The following is a 17,454-nucleotide window of genomic DNA, read 5'->3' as shown; positions in this document are numbered from 1 at the left end:
CATTTTTAATTCCTGCTATCTTTTCACTGAAGAACAGAAGATTAGACTTCTACAGACTCTGAGAGACAGGGATTGGAGCCAGCAGCAAAATTTAGCACAGAGTGACTGATTTTTCTGGCACCACCTAGCTTCTCTGCATCAGTAATCTGGCAGCCTGGTAGGTGCTTTTCAAAGATGTTGATAGAATAGTTGATACTAGTGTTATACAAAGGCTCAAAATAGCACAAGAAAGAATGAGAAAGAGTAGGTCCTAAGCCCCAAAACTACATTAATTTTTCTTTTCCCTTTTTTTTCTTTTTTTTAATAAAGATAGTGGGGAAAAATATCCTGGGCAGAATGCCAAAGACATTATTCATCATTCAGCTTCTATGTGTCTCTGACAAACATCTAATATATCAAACATTTTAGGCACAAAGAAGCCATAATGCATGAAAGATTGTTAGTTCTTAATTGTCATGAGACATGGTATAATCTGCACACAGTATAAAACTCCAAGTCTTTGTAATTATAAAGATAGTGAATTTGTACTCATTCACTACACATATAAGGAATTTTTAACTAGAGAAACTCATTTGTCACCACCAGCTCTGTATGAAAAACTGCTGATCATTTCAGAAAAATAGCCATGTTTTGTTGTTGAACGTCAAATGGAATCAGCTGATGAGATGCACAAGCTATGGATGCTTGTGTGCTGTAAAATTTTGCAGAAACATATTTACTCATCTGCATAAAGACATGTTTACAGACTTATACCTTGGGAAAACAGAAAGGAATACACATAAGGTTGGTTTAAGCCCTCAGTAGAGGAGGAAAGGGTAGGGGAGGGCAGAATCTTACTGCACTATACCGTGCACAGAAGCATACTTTCTCCTATTCAGAACCTTTTTTCAAGTCGCACGGTGAAACTTTCCATTTATCTGAAATCACCTGGAATGTGCTTTAGGAGCTAATCCCCACACATTTGGTTTTCTCAGCATAGGCCTAATCAAAGAAAGGATTCTCAAATGCATGACCAACCCAACTCACTTTCTCATTTACTTGGTCTTTTCAACTACATGCATGCACAGCTACTGAAATAGAAAATTAGCTGGTTACATACAGCTAATACATATGAGTTTCCTAATGGAAAGAATGGAACATAGTTACATGCTTTTTCCGATAATCCACTTGAAGTAATATTTCTCTGCCTGTCCCTCAGCGGTCTTGGCTCAACATACTCCATCTGTATAGACACAATTTCTCAGTAAAGAGGCCTAGAGTTACAGAATCCAGAATGATAGGGGTTGGAAGGGACTTCTGGAGATCATCTTGTCCAAACCCCCTGCTTGAGCAGGCACACCTAGAACAGGGGACAAAGGAATGCCTCCAGGCAGGTTTTCAATGTTTCCAGGGAAGGAGACTCCACAACCTCTCTGGGCAGCCTGTTCCACTGCTCTGTCACCCTCACAGAGGAGTTTTTCCTCATGTTTAGGTGGAACTTTCTGTGTTCCAACTTGTGCCCATTGCCCTTTGTCCTGTCGTTGGGCACCACTGAAAAGAGTCTGGTCCCATCCTCTTGATATCTACCCTTCAGATATTTATAAGCATTGATAAGATCCCCCCCTCAGTCTTCTCTTGTCCAGGTTGAACAAACCCAGAGGTCTCAGCCCTTCCTCATAAGGAAGATGCTCCAGTCCCCGATCATCTTCATAGCTCTCCACTGGACTTGCTTGAGCAGTTCCCTGTCCTTCTTAAACTGGGTTATTCTGCTATTGATTCATTCATGATCAGCCTTTGTGTTTTGTGATTTCTTCCAACCTCTGAAGTGTAAATGTGAGGGAAACATAGCTCACTATTTGTTTTAATTGTATTTCAAAGGTTTTCCTTTAAAAGAAGAATCTTACATTCTTTTCTCCCTAGATATTTAGGGTTCTTAGACTACGTATTTTCCACTTCTTTTGATTATACAAGACTATGAAGGACATATATTTTCCACAGCATAGGGACAGCTGATGTCTGAACATTAGCAAGTCAATATTTGATGTGGCATGAGTAAAAGTATCAAAGTGGGAAGGAATTTCAAGATTTAGATCTGAGTAAGAACTCAAATGAACCCAATCTGAACTGCAGGCAGAAGTCCAAACTGAAGTTTGAAACTGCTCTCAAAGTCAGCACCTGTTATTTGAGGATGCGTTAAACTCATTGAATGGTTACAGATCAAAATGGAAGAGCAAGTAAGACAAAATTAGGTAATGGGAACAAACCAGAGAACATGTTCATAAAGGGGAAAGGAAAATTAAGGTATCTGTCAACACCCTGTATCTTGAATGTCTGTTAATGGTTTTATATTCATATATATATTACTCAGTTGTAATTACTATGGATTACTACAGATTTTGGATGAGCCACAGCTACTAGAACTGAAGAATCTTAGGCATTACATTCATCTGAAAGAGTTGTCTGGACAGGGTGCTGGGACATCTTGTTTAGACTCTGCGCTTCCTAGAAAAGTTGGACTAGATGATCCCTGAGGTCCCTTCCAACCTGTGATTCTGTGATATGGGGGTTGGACTAGATGACCTCTAAAGGTCCCTTTACAACCAAAACCATTCTATGATTCTATGATACATTGCACTGAATTTAACACGTTTCTATGCTATTCTTGCACTAGATTTCACTTTTCAGTGCTGCAGAAAAAGCACTGGAATTTTGAGCAGAAATTCCACTGAGTGTCAAGGGAAGGGATCTTTCAAAATCCCTTGGTCCTTTTGGAATCCGCTGCATGCAGTTTCAGGGTAACATATTGTTTTTGAAAAATCGGGAAGATTATTTACTATAAAGTGGTAAAGAACTTTCACTAAGCCATTCTCCCTTCCTTTTTCCTAAGGGGCTCTTATGTACGGCTATCTTGAAGCAGAGTGGCTTGCACATGTGTAAACACACATGCACACACACAAACTCTTGGCTGTCTATATTTGTGCTGATTTTTTCAGTGGCAGCATGCCCAATCTGGAATTGTCTGGGCCAGAGAGCTCCTCAAGAAAAATGCTATCATGGGCTGGATTGAAAAATGTTATGGCATTGCTCACATCTTTTTTTCTAAAAGGCAGCTCTGCTGTTTTCTTCCACATGAAGTTAGATTTCCTGGCATGCACATATGCAAACCACCCTCCCCCCCCCATCCAAAGACACAACCTTCCTCTCCACTGTATTCACATGTGCCAATAAAATAAGTTGCAAACCTAGCAAAAAAAAACCCGAACCAAACCAACCACCAACCCAAAACAAAAAACATAAAACCAAAACAACACACATCCGGCAAGTACTGAGTTTACGTGAATATTTTCAGGAGACACTTATACCACGCAGGTAATCCAATATAATCACAAACAGCTGAATGAGATTCTGATCCTAACATTCAGGTAACCAAAATAGGTGCTTAAGAGTAAGCATCGGAAAGAAGGCAAAGAACAGAGGAGAGGGAAAAGTGTTAAAAGCATTATAGGAATGGGTTAATGTTATCCTTATTTTTGATATTCAGGAGGAGTTTGTCATGACTACAGTAGCCCACTCCCTTTTTGCACTGAATAATTCCCAGCATTTCTGTATCACCACATCTCAGATACATATACTGATGCTTAACTTTCTAATCTTGCAAGTGTGGGTGGAGAGAAGGGGAGAGCAAAGAACGCCAATAAGCTTCCCCTCCCCTTTGCCCTCACATTACTAAACGATACTTCTCTCTCTCTCCAAATACTTGAGGAATTCACTGCCTCTGCAATAGAAGGAGTAGAAAACTGAAAAGAAATTACTGATTTGTATATGCCTCATAAGGATTTTTTTTATTTTATGATTTTAAAATATATTTTATATGTATATTTCTCACATAGAGGGGGTGAAATGGCAGTTCCAGAGAAAAAAAAAAGAGACCAGGATTTGTCACTCTGCTTTTGCCTCGTTAAATGGATTTTATGTATTATAGAAGGATCTAGATTTCAGAAACCATTTGTCTTCAATTTCATTCCAGTTTTTGCCCTAGGAGAGGTGCAGCAAATTGCTAAGTGTTTTAGCTGCTCTTTCCTTCCTTACTTCACTGTGTCTTACATTACATTAGCAGTGTTGTTAACAGCATATGACAGTAATACTGAACTCTGATGCAAGACACTCAGACTAGACTCCAATATGCCAACTAAGCATCATCCACATTTCACAAGAAAAATAAGTTCCAGAGACATGAACAGACTGGCTATATCCTTTCTTTGGTCATATTATATTCTTCCTTCCATCCTATTCACTAACTTATTTCTTCCTCAGTCTCATAGTTTGTCTCCCACAGCCTTAAGAGACAGTGTTTGGAACTTTCAACCAGTTTCTATCAATGGGATGAGGTCAGCCATCACATCCATGGGACTGGCAAGATTAGAACATATTTCTCCCAAGACCAAGTGCAGTGCCCTATTCAGACAGCTATGCTGCCTGCTAGTTATCAGGTTGAACTTAAAACAAAAGTTATATTAAAAGACAGCAGGTTCATTATTTCTCCCTTCTACCCCCCTCCTCAAGTGCCTGAGGACATTTTCCACAACAAAAATTAAAGCCCTTCTTGGAAGTGTTTTTGTGCTAAACAGCAGTACTTAATTTCTTGCAACTAATTAGTTATTCAAGTGAAAGTATAATGATCCTCCAACATGATTGAAAGTGCTTCAACTGAGTTTCCTGCTAACAGCATACTTCTAGAAAAGATGCAATAAATCAGCAGGGTTATGGAAATCTTTAAACAAAGCAAGTCTACGACAGGAACCCATTAAAGATATAGCCATGTAATATTTATGTACCTAGCTGACTTGTGCTTTTAACCTAGCACTTTCAGCTATAGTTTCTTACCACCTGGGTCATATTCGCTATGAATTAATCCCTATCTGCTAAGAACCAGCATAATGTCTTTGCATTAGGTGTTCAGAGTATAGAGCTACCATAGGACTTAAGTGATGGAGCCTTCCCACTAAATGGAATTTCATCCAGATTTTTTCTAAAGAAAAATACAAACAGAACACCTTTAAGCAGCACAGAAATTTAAATGTGATTTCCCCTCCTGTTTACCCATAGCAAGAAAATTGGTAGGTACCTAAGCAAGAAAGGTTTTATAAATCCAAGGCAATATTGATGCAGAAACAAAACTTGCCAGAATAGCAAACGTCACCTATAGTTGTTCAGAATACGTTTTGTTGATTAAGAGTGGTTACTGAGATGATAACAGTAGATCTCTCAAGATTTTTCTGCTGGCTGCATGAAATGTTATTCACTTACTCCAAAAACTACTAGTTCACTACAGGTTGGTTTAAATGTACTAGGTGCTGCAGAAAAGCAAGACCCAGTTGTGTAGAAATACATTTTATTTATATTTGAGCCTTCTGGATGTTACAGATGTACAAATCCGATCCCCTTAAATCTCCAAAAGGAAAAGACATTTTCCTTTCCTCCAACACATTAAACTATATCTGTGTGTATGTTTGCATGTATTTTTAACACACACATAAGCATTTGTGAAGCAGAGGGAATAGTTTAATAACCTCCACTTCCTTTGGCTATGCAGGCTTTCCCTCATCCCATTCACTCATTTACTTCATTGACAATCTACCAATCGGTCTTTCCATGGTTTTAAGAGGTAGAGTTTGGAGCCACAAACCAGTTTCAGTCAAGGTCCCAAACATTGCTTTATTTCCTGGCCTACCCTTCCTTACTGCAGCAGATGGCTACAAATAGGGAAACCCCACTGCTGTGGGGCTGGAAAGGGGAAACTTCAGGAAGTAGTGTAGGAATTGCAGTTTCCTGGGAGTCTGGGAGGGGGAAAGAAGCAAGAGGGTTATAAGAAATTAGCAGAAGGGGATTGAAGAACAGAGAAAAGGAGACCAAATGTCACTCCCCCTTCTCAATAAAATCATCTTTGCTCTCACCATAGGTTTTTGGGCCAATGACCACTTTCAACTCACACTTTCTGTTGGGAAAATAAATTAGGAGTCCAGCTTAATTTTGTCAATGGAAAGTTTAAAGTGGTCACTGGAGCACAAAGTGCTTTTCAAAGGGCAGATGAGCTCAACAGGGACAAGGAGGAGGATGTTGAGAATACCACAAAAATACAGGCAGATTAAAAACATTATAAAGATAAGGCTTTTACAACAGTTCCTGTGATCTTGTATCTATTTACTGTGGGCTATTTTTCTTTAGAAGAATATATATTACTTAAAAATACCTTTGCCAGGGCAGAAAGAAAGTAGTTTGTGTGCGTAGGTCTTCATAAAGAAAAAAACAACCAACAAATAAAAAAAAAAACACCTAGAAAACCCAACAGAAAACAGTAAAGGAACTAGGCATTTGCTCTCTGACTATATGGGATTTTGCTTCTCGTTCATGCTGTAAATCACTGGATCCAGTACAAGTAATTTTACTGCAATGGGTTTTGCTATGCTAAATATTTAAACTGTGTGCCGAGTCCTTCAAGGCCTGAGCTTATTCTGTGTTCAGAGCTTTTTAGGGTTGATTCAATAGCATATTTGTTTCGAATGTTTGTTCCTAGATAACAGTAACAAAAATCCAAAACTTGTTTACATCATTTAACATGCCTAAAAGCTTAGCTTCAGACACAAGGAGAAAAAAACAACCCAAGAAAGCAGAAAAATGCTATTCTTTAGAATGGTCTTTGTTGTTGAAAATTATAAGTTACACCATCAAAAGGCAAAAAGAACGTTTTGCCAACCATGGACCAAGAACTGTTTTGTTTTTAAACTGGAGCAATGACTGGCATAAAAAGATTTCAAGGTACTTCCTCTTCTCCCTGAAGACAGCCATGAGCCTTTCTACTACCCCTGACTGCACATGGTAGTCATAGCAAAATAGGCACATCTTGTGGGTCCTAAGCAGTAGCCTTTATTTAACAGAGCATGCAGAATGTGCGACAGAGTCAAAATGAAGAAAACCAGGCAATGCCATCAATCCTATCAAAACTTTGTTCCCATCTGAACAGTACCTTCAGCTCTAATAGATAGATGTTACACCAGATGTTTAGCAAGTGTCCTCTAATATTTTCTTAACTTGTATTGATATCTTAAGAACAAGATTTCACCATTTCCACACAGGCACCCATGGAGTGTTCAACATGCTCTTGAATTGCATTTGTGGTCTAACTTCTGTAAAGTATGGTGATATTTTTAGGAACAAAGATGAAGCACAATCTCTCATCTGTCTCAAATGACAATGAAAAATACTGAGTATGTTAGCAACTAACAGATTTGCATGCAGAAATTTCACAAAGGAAAAAAATGCAAGAATGCCAAAACCCTATTACAGCAAGGAAATAATGCAAACAGGCAATGATTTACCATCCTTACATTTTCAGAATCGCAGTTCTAACAGAATGCCGTCTGCCTTCAGTTAGTATCCAGTACTGTGTAATGAACATAGTATTTGAAAACACATACTTTTTTTCTTTTTCATATCTACACGCTACCTAGACAGCTCCTGATACTTAATCTGGAAGCAGACACAGAACCCAAAAAGGTGCCTCTTTTCCAGTGAAGACGTGATTTCCCCAATAAGGGCCTGGGGCAGTGTGCCTCAAATGCTAATAGCTTGAGTTGTGTGCAATAGCCCTATATTGTTTATATAGCACTTCACATGTTCAAAGCACTATGAGATATCAGCCATCACTACACTTTTATGAGGCTGTAAGTATTACCCACTAAACATTAGGGTTCAAATGACTTTCTCTTGATCAAAAGAAACTTTGTGTAGCAGGACCATAATTATTTGAATTTGGTAATTCTCGCAGTCTGTTCCTATGGTGACTCAGAAAGAAGAGGGGGATGGGATATTAAAGCCAGTTGTTACTGCACACTGCTCTGGGAGTGAGATACAGACACAGGAAGAATCCCTAAGCTAACATGCACTCAAACACCTTTTCTGGTAACTTCTAAAAATAAAATTAAATTCAAAAGCACAAATTAAACAAAAGGTTTTAAAAGCCCCAAACATATTTTTCTGTAAATGTTTTTTGTTTAGTCACTGTGAAGAACCTAAAAGACAGCACGCAAACTACTGAAATATTCCAGAAATCCTAAGATGGGGATTCCCCGTTCATTCTGAAGCAGGTTAGTTTTTTTAAAACCAAGATTAGTAGGCAAATTAAAATCAATCAGCCCTTTTTTTTTTTTTTTTTTTTTGCAGGTAAAGAACTGCATTCTATTATCTCACACTTTACTACAGTAGGACTCAACAACTTTTAGAAATATAGAATATTTTTATCCTCTATTTTTATACATACCTTCATTCTATGAAAATTCAATTGTCATGCTGACATTTATAGGTCTAGCCTCAAAATATCAAGTCTCTACACCCATAAAATAAATACAAACAAGGTGTTGAAAAACTATCAATGAATCCATGGTCTTGGTACATATGACAACCAAATGAATGCTTGACCTAAACACTAAACAGAAATATTCTGAAGATTCTTCTCTTTAGAGCTAAAAACACTTCATGAAAAGAATACTAACACTAAGAGTGAAGAAAGACAGAATAAGAAAACTCTTATTCTCTGCCTTTCCATCCAGCACCCATCCTATCATACAATATTGTCCTTCCCACATCTTACATTTCAAGTTATACATAGTCTCTCTTTCCACATGTACCACGTGTTTTCTGAGTGCAGCTTCACAGTTATTGGCCTTAGAATTTTGCCTGCAGGATCACATGGGAAATAGATCATACTACTAAGACAAAAATGTAGACGTCTACCCACAATCCAGATTCATCAAATAAGAAAAGGATGCCCATTTAAGCCTATCACAGGAAGGGGGATGGGAAGAAATTCCCTTCAAAGGCAGTAATGAGTATGGGGAACTACTAACAGAACCTCTTGTGTTATAGATGAGTTCATCATATGGCTCTTAATATTTACCCCCTCTATTGTACATTTTTTGGGTACAGGCCACACAGAACTCTATGCCAGGCTGTGTTTGCAATTTCTACTGTTTTGACTTACATTGCCTGAAAAGTTAATTTACTGAAATATTTGCTAAATTATTAAAGTTTAAGCGTAATATCAGTAGGTGAGCATTACTTCATGGATATTAATGTAAAAAGCAGTTACAATACTCCATCTACTGATCTAAAGAACAGATGTTTGCATATGATTTATGGACACTGAAATATGTGCATATCTTCCATAAATAGTAATGTGTTCCAGTAACAGAGAGTGGCAAACTGTCATCCAAAAGGCTGGGAAACTGCAGGCAGTATTAGAATTTATTCACCGATTTCTTGGCTTTAAATAAAAAGCAAAGCTTATAGGTCCAGTGCTGCAATCCTGTATGTTGGAAAAGCTCTTACAATTTCTAACAGGACGAACAACATGGAGTAATAAATTGCAGAGTCAGGCTCAATAGCTCAGATATAAAGTCTGTTTAGAACACAGGAAAGCAACTACGATTTGTTAAATAAGAGTAACTATTTATATTGATTGAGGTAGAATAAATCTAAAGCAGTAAGCAAAAAGCAAATATTGCCTTGGGTATTTTTAATTTAAATTTTGTTTTGGAAGCATCTTTAATATCAAAATTTAACAAAATACTGATCAGGTAAAATTCTAATATGCAAAGCATAGTTTTGAACACTGCAATTAATTTATTTCTGGAAGTGCAATCAGATATTTTATTGAACTAATACAATCACTGCTCCTCACATTTGTTCTGTTCCTAAATTAGCTTAGCTAATCAGCATCCCACCTCATAGCCTGGGTTGTGGACATGTATTATTATCTAATGGGTTTAATCTCAAGAGCACAATTTTTGGACAGCAAACTTACCAAAAATCTTAGCCAAAGGCTACAAACACATGAACGAGAATACTTGGAGATGCCCTGGTTTCTGGGCCAACAGAACTCTTATAAGACTCAATGAACTGCAGATTGTTCTGTGTGTCAAACAAGTTTTGATAAAGTTTTTTTTTTTTAAAAAAAAAAAAAAAAGGCACAAAAACAAAACAGTCTTGGGGTTATTATTTCACTCAGAAAGTGTGCAAAGATGTTTTCCCCCTCTTATTTTATGAGCAAGAACCAGGATGACTCTGCATAAGCTTTACATTTCTTCATACCTTATGGACAAAAAAAGCAGCCTTGAAGAATGAAGAATTTAAAACAAGACAATCACAACTTTTGCTCCTGTCTCAGGCTGGCATGCACTAGTGCTTCAAGATGTTATGCAGCTGCTACTTTTGTCCAGAGAAGGCTGTACTACAAAAAATAGTAAATAGAAATAGTATATAGTAGAAATACTCCCTAAAACATCTTTTTTCCAGCGGAGGTTTACATAGATGTTACCATAGGTTGAAGGCAACATGAAAACATTGTGATTGTCTAGTTGGATTTATTGAAAAACATTGGCTTTAGAATTACTGCATTAGTAATTAGGAGCCAATGCTATACTCCCCAATGCACTGCAGGTAGTGTTTGTAGAGTACAGTGAGAGTCTTAGATGACAATGAAGGTTATTGGATTCTGTTCTTGCAGTTAAGACCACAGAAGAAATGAACACTTTTCATTTTGTCAGAAAAAGGACTTCCTCTTGATAGCTGCATAGAGTTTTTACTTTCAGCATATAATTCAAAGTCATCCAAGAATAAATTGAATCTCTAATAACTATAGTCAGCTGGATTTAATTCCTTTTAGTGTAAGGACAGCAATGTCAATACTGAGATTTAGTATTACTGTTAATTTATTGCAGGTAAAATGTCAATACAACATGAAAATTTATCATTTGAGAAAGGTTTAATAAAGAAGATGAACACACAACACTAAGAACAGAAAAGGCGGTAAGAACTGTTAACTGATCATTCTACTTCACTTCTTTTTTTTCCAGACGAGCATCCGGGTGCCAGCTGGTGTAAACGCAGATGCCACTGATGTCAATGGAGCTGTGTCAGTTTACACTAGCTGAGGACTGATCCCAAGTGCGCTAGTGCCGCTTTTAGACACTGCCACTGGAATTCACTTTTGCAACACAATTAAAAATTTATCCATGCATTCCATTTTTTTCCTGTCCCCAAGTGTATAACTGGAAGCCTGTTGACAGACTGTGGGAGAGGGCAAGTGGGAGGTGGAAGTAGCCAACAAAAGTATCCATGACGGGACTTTGCAATATGAGTATTAACGCTGTTGTTCTTTTGTTTTCCCTCTATACAAATGAATATTTGCCTTCAAGTGTCTTAACTCCACCTTCCAGTAACAATTCAAAGCCAGCAAAAGAAAAGGCATGCTGCAAACCGTGCAGAGTAACTACCATATAAATATGTTAACGTACTATTTTAATCAGTGTACAATCTGAATAGACTGTTCTAATGCATCATTAGGGAAATTATCTAAAATCACAAGAACCCCCCCAAACCTGAGATCTGTGTATTCACCTAAGTATTTGTTCTTAAGTTATCTCACCACTGTACAAACAGTAAGATTGTTTAAAGTACTAAAACAGCTGCTTGAAGTAGCCTGCAAGACAGACCTATCTGACACCTATCATTTATATTTCATCAAGCATTTATGTGGGGGAGGGAGAAAGAAGAGAGGAAGAGGCGGGGCAACAAGCAGGGCAGAGTAGTATTTCACAGCTCCAGCCACCATTTCTAAGTAGGGAGAGGGGCTTTTATTATTGTTTTATATAAGGCAGCTTTAAACATGAGTGTACTGTATAACAGTTGCCAGTATTAGTCAGTAGAATGAAGTTCAACATTAGCCTTTTGATTCAAGATATCAGGGTCAAAATGGAAAAGCTAACTAATTAGAACCGAAGAAGATGCAGTTCACATAGCATTGAAGTAATAATTGTCTGTGCAGCACAACACCCATATCTTCAATTAAGGTCACGCCATCAAGAGGAGGGAAAGGACTGAAGATGAGATGCTCTACTTCACACAGTTGCCCTCTGGAAGGACTGGCAAAGGCAGTCACTTAAATTAAGTACAGGTCATCAGACAAGATATCTAATCTATTCCTAAGACAGGCAGCTCTAGCAGTCCAAATCCCTATGGCCTTTACAGCGACACAACGAACTACTTCCTCATGTACCTCTGTCAATTCACGTTAGGTTCCAATTTTTTTAAAGTGATATTTCATGTACACCATGACCCTATTGCTCATAGGAAGGAAAGTGCTTTGGTTTATTTATGACCTACTAACCTTAAATAAAAAAAACATACATCCAATCTGAATGTTCACATAAGCCTGCAGATCTGAAATAAAACTTAAAATAAAGCTGGCATTTGTAACAGCTAGCTAAGCCCGGTAAGGGATTTAAAAAGAAAAAAAATATTAAAACCAGATGAGAGAAGATGAAAGCATTTTTACCCTGCATAACCTGCACACATCAGGAATCAGGGCTGGAGCTCAGGAATACTTTTCCGTGTTTTTGTAGTTACAGGTTTCAGCCCGTTTCAACAGAGGCTGTGTAACTAAGGAAATACTGAGGTTTTTCCATTATAGGGGGTGGGAAGGGAATAATAATAACCTGTGAAAGTAATTCCTTCTAAGATGCAATCCACCCAGCCGCAAGATCTACATAGATCCTCTCCTTCCCCTACACCCCATCCTAACTGCCAGGTATCAGCTAGGCAAGACCCCATATTGAAATATGAAGTGACAGATGGAAGCAGGGAATAAGAGCAAAGGAATAAGTACTGAAAGAAATGGTATACAGAAAGAAAGCTTATAATAGGTCGGATGTTAAACATGAGTGACCCTAAACCATGAAGTGTATTCATTTGGCTAGAACAATGTTGAACAGATGCACAAAAGACTACTGAGTTGGAGAGTCTTATTCTCTCATCACTCATGCTAGTGTAAGGAACTCCTTTCGTAACATCCATGGAATTAAACCGTAGACAAGCCAGCACAAACAAACGGAGGGGAAAAAAATAATCAAACTTCAGAGTTCAGAGCTAAAATACTGGCAAGCAAATATCCCATGCTGCTGTATCAGGGGAAAAAAATGTTGGCTGCCACATTTGCTTAGAATTCAGGTATATTCATAATCAAAGTGGCCTTCCTTAACCAAACACATCTAATCAACCATAAAGGAGAAAATTAGTTGATTCTGTTCTTGTCTAGTTCCCCAGTTGGCTGTATTAATGACTCTCTGTCTTTTAGATATATTTGATAGAAAATGCAGTTGAGTTAAATTATGTCATAAATACCTCCACATGCAAAGCAATGAGTTGAAAGAAACAGCCAGGACAAAGTCCTTGTCATGGTGTTTGTTTACAAAATATATACACACAGCACACTTATGACCTGCAGTCTTTTGGTGCTGGGTCCCTTTACACAAATACAAACAAGTTGAACAAAAAACCCCAACACACATAAAGATTTTTAAAATAATCAGAAATGGATGGGAGAGTGTAAGACATCTTTTACCAAAGGACAAGGTAAACAAACAGCAATTCATAGAAGCCAATTAATTGTTCACATAATTTCAGTGCAGCAAGATAAGAGGGGACCTAGCATAAAAGAATTCAGACCATCCGAGCTGTGAGACCACCTTCTGCAGGAGAACTCTGCTCACAAATGCAAATAGGTAAAATTCCTCAGTTACCATGTTTTGCCTTCTGATCAAGTCTCTCAAACCCTTCCTCTACAATATGAAAATTGCAGCCCTACATATATATTTTTAATTTTTATTTATTTATTTTGAGGATGAGGACAATTGAGTTGGAAAGCTCAGAAGACTAGAAAAAAGTATTGTGCTACTGTGGAAATTTTTAAGAATAAGTACTTTACTGTGTGGTGATCAAATTCTGGATATGGACAGCGTGCTGCCACCTAAAAAACTATATAAAAAGAAATTTAGGTCATCGAGCCTTTCTTCCTCCTGAAAACTACCATAACAGGTTCTGCATGTATGACAATTTGTAAGGGAAAAAAAGGTCTTCCATCTAAGACGTTTATAGAGAAAATAAGCCTTCTTAAAAGAAAATGTAGTTTTCATCAATCCTAAGCAAGTTTAAATCCAATTGAACTATGTCAGCAGAGGAAATTTTACTGGGCAACCTATAATTGACAACACTGATTCATAAAACTCTTAGCCAGCTCTGTTCATATATGGGATCTTGTGTTTTCGTTTGCTATGAAGTTCAGTTTTGTGAAATGACAACATTAACCCACTTGTGCCTGGATCCCCAGCCTATATCGTTAGAGCCTGAATAAGTGAAATATCTTTTCTTTTCACAGAAAGAAATTTGGAAAACTGCCAGCTCCTTGCACAGAGACTGAAATAGAGGGGCAAAGAAGGGTGTTGGTAAGAGAAAAATGACTGAAGTCACACCGACTGTATGATTAAAATCATTGCGTGATTTTTTTACCCCCCCCCTCCAGACATTTGAGGATGCTGTCAAGTCAATGGAGTTCTGTTGTTGTGGTTGCTTCAGTGAACATTCAACGCTGTCGGTGAGTTTGGAATTAAAGTGAAAACCATCGACCGTTGATTGTACCCTCCAGCTAACCATCCTCCTCCTTACTTCATGCTTTCAGGCCTTAACACCGAGGATAGCAACCTAATCACCACATGAAGTTTCTCCCCCACTCTGCCAAGCTTTACAAAAAAGGTCACAATCAACATTCATTGCTGTCGGTGGGTTTAACTATGTGGACAAGCTCACTGAACAATGAATGCAACTGTGGCCCCACATTTTACAGTTGCCGTTGAGAGGAACATCAGCTCTGAAAGCAGTAGTGAGAAGCAAACACTCCTTATAGGATACATTTTTCTGGTCAAAAAATAGTTGGTGATACTCACTTTTTGCTTGCTTGTTTTTAAGTGTGTTTAACTTAGGTGACCAAAAAAGAAAAAAACCACTGCGTTTTTTCTGGAATATTGTCCTCCCAGGGTTCACTATCACTGAAACCATAAAAATTCTTATTCAGTATGTATGAGGAAATAAATAATAATTCAGGAACTCTGTGTATAGCCACTTCTAGCGTAAGAGGAAAGAATATTTAAATCTCCTTTTAACTAGCCATTGTAGAATTGTTCAAAAATTTCTTCTACGTTTGTCACACAAATACAAATGGGAGCCAGAGTTCAGAGATACTGATAAAATGTTACATCAAATAAAAGATTAATTTTACATGAAAATTACTTTAAGAAGCTAAATAAATACTATTAGACAGTATATACTATTACGTTTACCCTTTTTTAGGGATCTGTAAGATGACAGAGAAATGTATATCCAGTAATAATAATAGAACAGTAGTTACATTGTAAAAATTGCTGTAAACTTTGGATACCTATGTCACACTCAGTACTGCTGATAGTAATAAGAAAATAAAAGTGTAAGTAAAGCTCACAGCTTTGTCCTTATTTCCTTACAACCCTTTAGTAACCTGGTCATGCACACAGAAGGACCAGTCTACATTTCTTACATCACACAGTCATCCAAGGTAAGTTCAGTCTTCAGGTATTCTGCAGGCAACTCAGGTATTCTGCCTCTAGAAGTTAGGTAATCACACAGCATTTATATTGTTCCTCCTCATAATGGGGGTCCATTAACAACACTTCAGTCTGATTGTTTACAAAGCATCCTCAGCACATCAGCTACACAACAGCTGTCTTGTGTATTGTTCCTGCTTTTTTTATCCATATTTCACCATGTAGCAACTGAACAGGATACAGGCATCAAGGCTATCACGGGAGGGTACAACTGCAGTTGCTTCTTTTGTGTCACCCGTCTGCTTAAACGATAAAAGTATATTTAAATCACAAAAGAGGCCACTCCTCAATCCCATGCGAAACGGATAATCGGGGGGGGGGGACGGAAATCAGTTCCTCAAAGACATAACCACACTAACAAATTGAATCCTGGAATTGATTGGACATTATTTAAAATTTATATTTATGAAGATTATATTTTTTCACTGCAATATTTACTACAGAAGAACCCACAGGGTCTGTTGCTCATTGGATACCATTGCGGTCAGAGACAGCAGAGTTAGGTATTAAAAGGAAGGGTTGCTATGGATGTAAGACTTCTCAGCAACACTGGTCAGAGATAAGCCTGTATCTTTAAAGTGTACTCATTTCTACGAGAACGGGAGCTTGAATTACTACTAACTTACATATTGCAGATAGGTAAAGATCATATTAAAAGCAGGACACAAAGGTATATATCCTATCTAGAAGAAAAAACTTTCAAATTAAGTTGTAGCTAGTATGTTCTTGGAACAGTATCAATCAAGGTTCCTTACTGGAAAATAAAAATAGGGTCCTGTTTCTGCAATACATTTATTAATGCTAGTTATAGTAGTGTTATGTATTTTTAACAGAGAAAATACTTATCAAAATAGAAGATTCTGAAATTCGGCAACACTGGAAAAAAACAGCGTCTTGGAGCACGAGTGGTTTCTGTATGTATGTTTTCTCTGCTAACAGATAATGTCTGAACCATTAGCATCACGGGGACAGATTCCAGTGCAGGAAAAAGATAAAGTTACATCCTTTTCTAAGGCAGTGCTTTTCCTCAAAATACATGTTTTTCCCTGATTTCTATCATTTTTTTCATACATTTGTTAAATATTAAACAGAAACAACTAGAACCCTACTAGAACAGGGTGCAGAAACCTCAGCCAGCATTGACCTAGGAACAGATAATCAGTCTGCACCCATCACAAATATAAAATAAATATTTTCACCTGGACTGCAAGTTTTTACATTCTGAAAAACAGACTCTCCAGCAATGGTCTCTTTTAATGGTGCCTAGTATAAAATTTATCAGTGATTTTCATGACATCATGTTTTCATATAGAGATAGAAAAATGTCATCTTAGTATACAGATATATAATATTTTGTACAACTTAAAGTCAACATCTACAGACTAGTAACTTACACAATGTTCATTGGCAAAACAATACCATTATTCCACACCCCACAAGAGATGCTGACATGCCTACATCTTTTCTAGCACTGTAAAGCCACAGAACCATCCAATTTTGGTAACAGTAGCTGTGAAATACTGTGGAAAGGTTTCATGGTCACTTTTTTTTTTTTGTTAATACCATACATGTGTACTCAGTGCAATGCCCGCAGGCCACACAGACATTCTAGAAAATTGCTCCTCAGTGTCACTGTAAATAATTCACTCACAGCAATATTTTTAGGTCAATCATATCAAAGTTGCAGTAAATGCGATGGACCTTGACATAATAGGAGCACTAGTTTTACAGCAGTGGAGGAAGAGAAGAATTATACTTTCCACACATGAGAGATCAGTTGCTGTTCCTCAGTGCACACTATACTGGGCTTGAAGACAGCAGAGGTGGTACTAAGGGCTTGTTATAATGTTTGGAGTTGTTGGGTTTTTACTTACTTCCAAACGGGCTTTTTTGGTGTTTTTTGTTGTTGTTGAGTTTTTTGTTTGTTTGGTTTGTTGGTTTCTTTTTT

The 17,454-nt window shown here is 37.5% G+C and overlaps 1 long non-coding RNA gene across 2 annotated transcripts in view; it reads left to right on the top strand.

Annotated features, from left to right (window-relative positions):
- LOC142059018 (uncharacterized) overlaps positions 1-15,362 on the top strand; it is a 66,365-nt gene extending 51,003 nt beyond the window's left edge. The window contains exons 3-7 of one of the 2 annotated variants that reach the window (XR_012661175.1): positions 10,755-10,842; positions 13,498-13,595; positions 14,249-14,315; positions 14,393-14,464; positions 14,549-15,362. This is a non-coding gene — a long non-coding RNA (uncharacterized LOC142059018). The remainder of the gene's footprint in view (positions 1-10,754; positions 10,843-13,497; positions 13,596-14,248; positions 14,316-14,392; positions 14,465-14,548) is intronic. The other variant, XR_012661176.1, reaches the window with a different exon arrangement.
- Positions 15,363-17,454: the final 2,092 nt, after the last annotated feature.

This window comes from Phalacrocorax aristotelis, chromosome 6, assembly GCF_949628215.1.
Source record: "Phalacrocorax aristotelis chromosome 6, bGulAri2.1, whole genome shotgun sequence".
Lineage (NCBI taxonomy): Eukaryota > Metazoa > Chordata > Aves > Suliformes > Phalacrocoracidae > Phalacrocorax > Phalacrocorax aristotelis.
The sequence above is the reverse complement of the archived record's forward strand: the minus strand, read 5'-3'. Positions and strand labels throughout refer to the sequence as shown.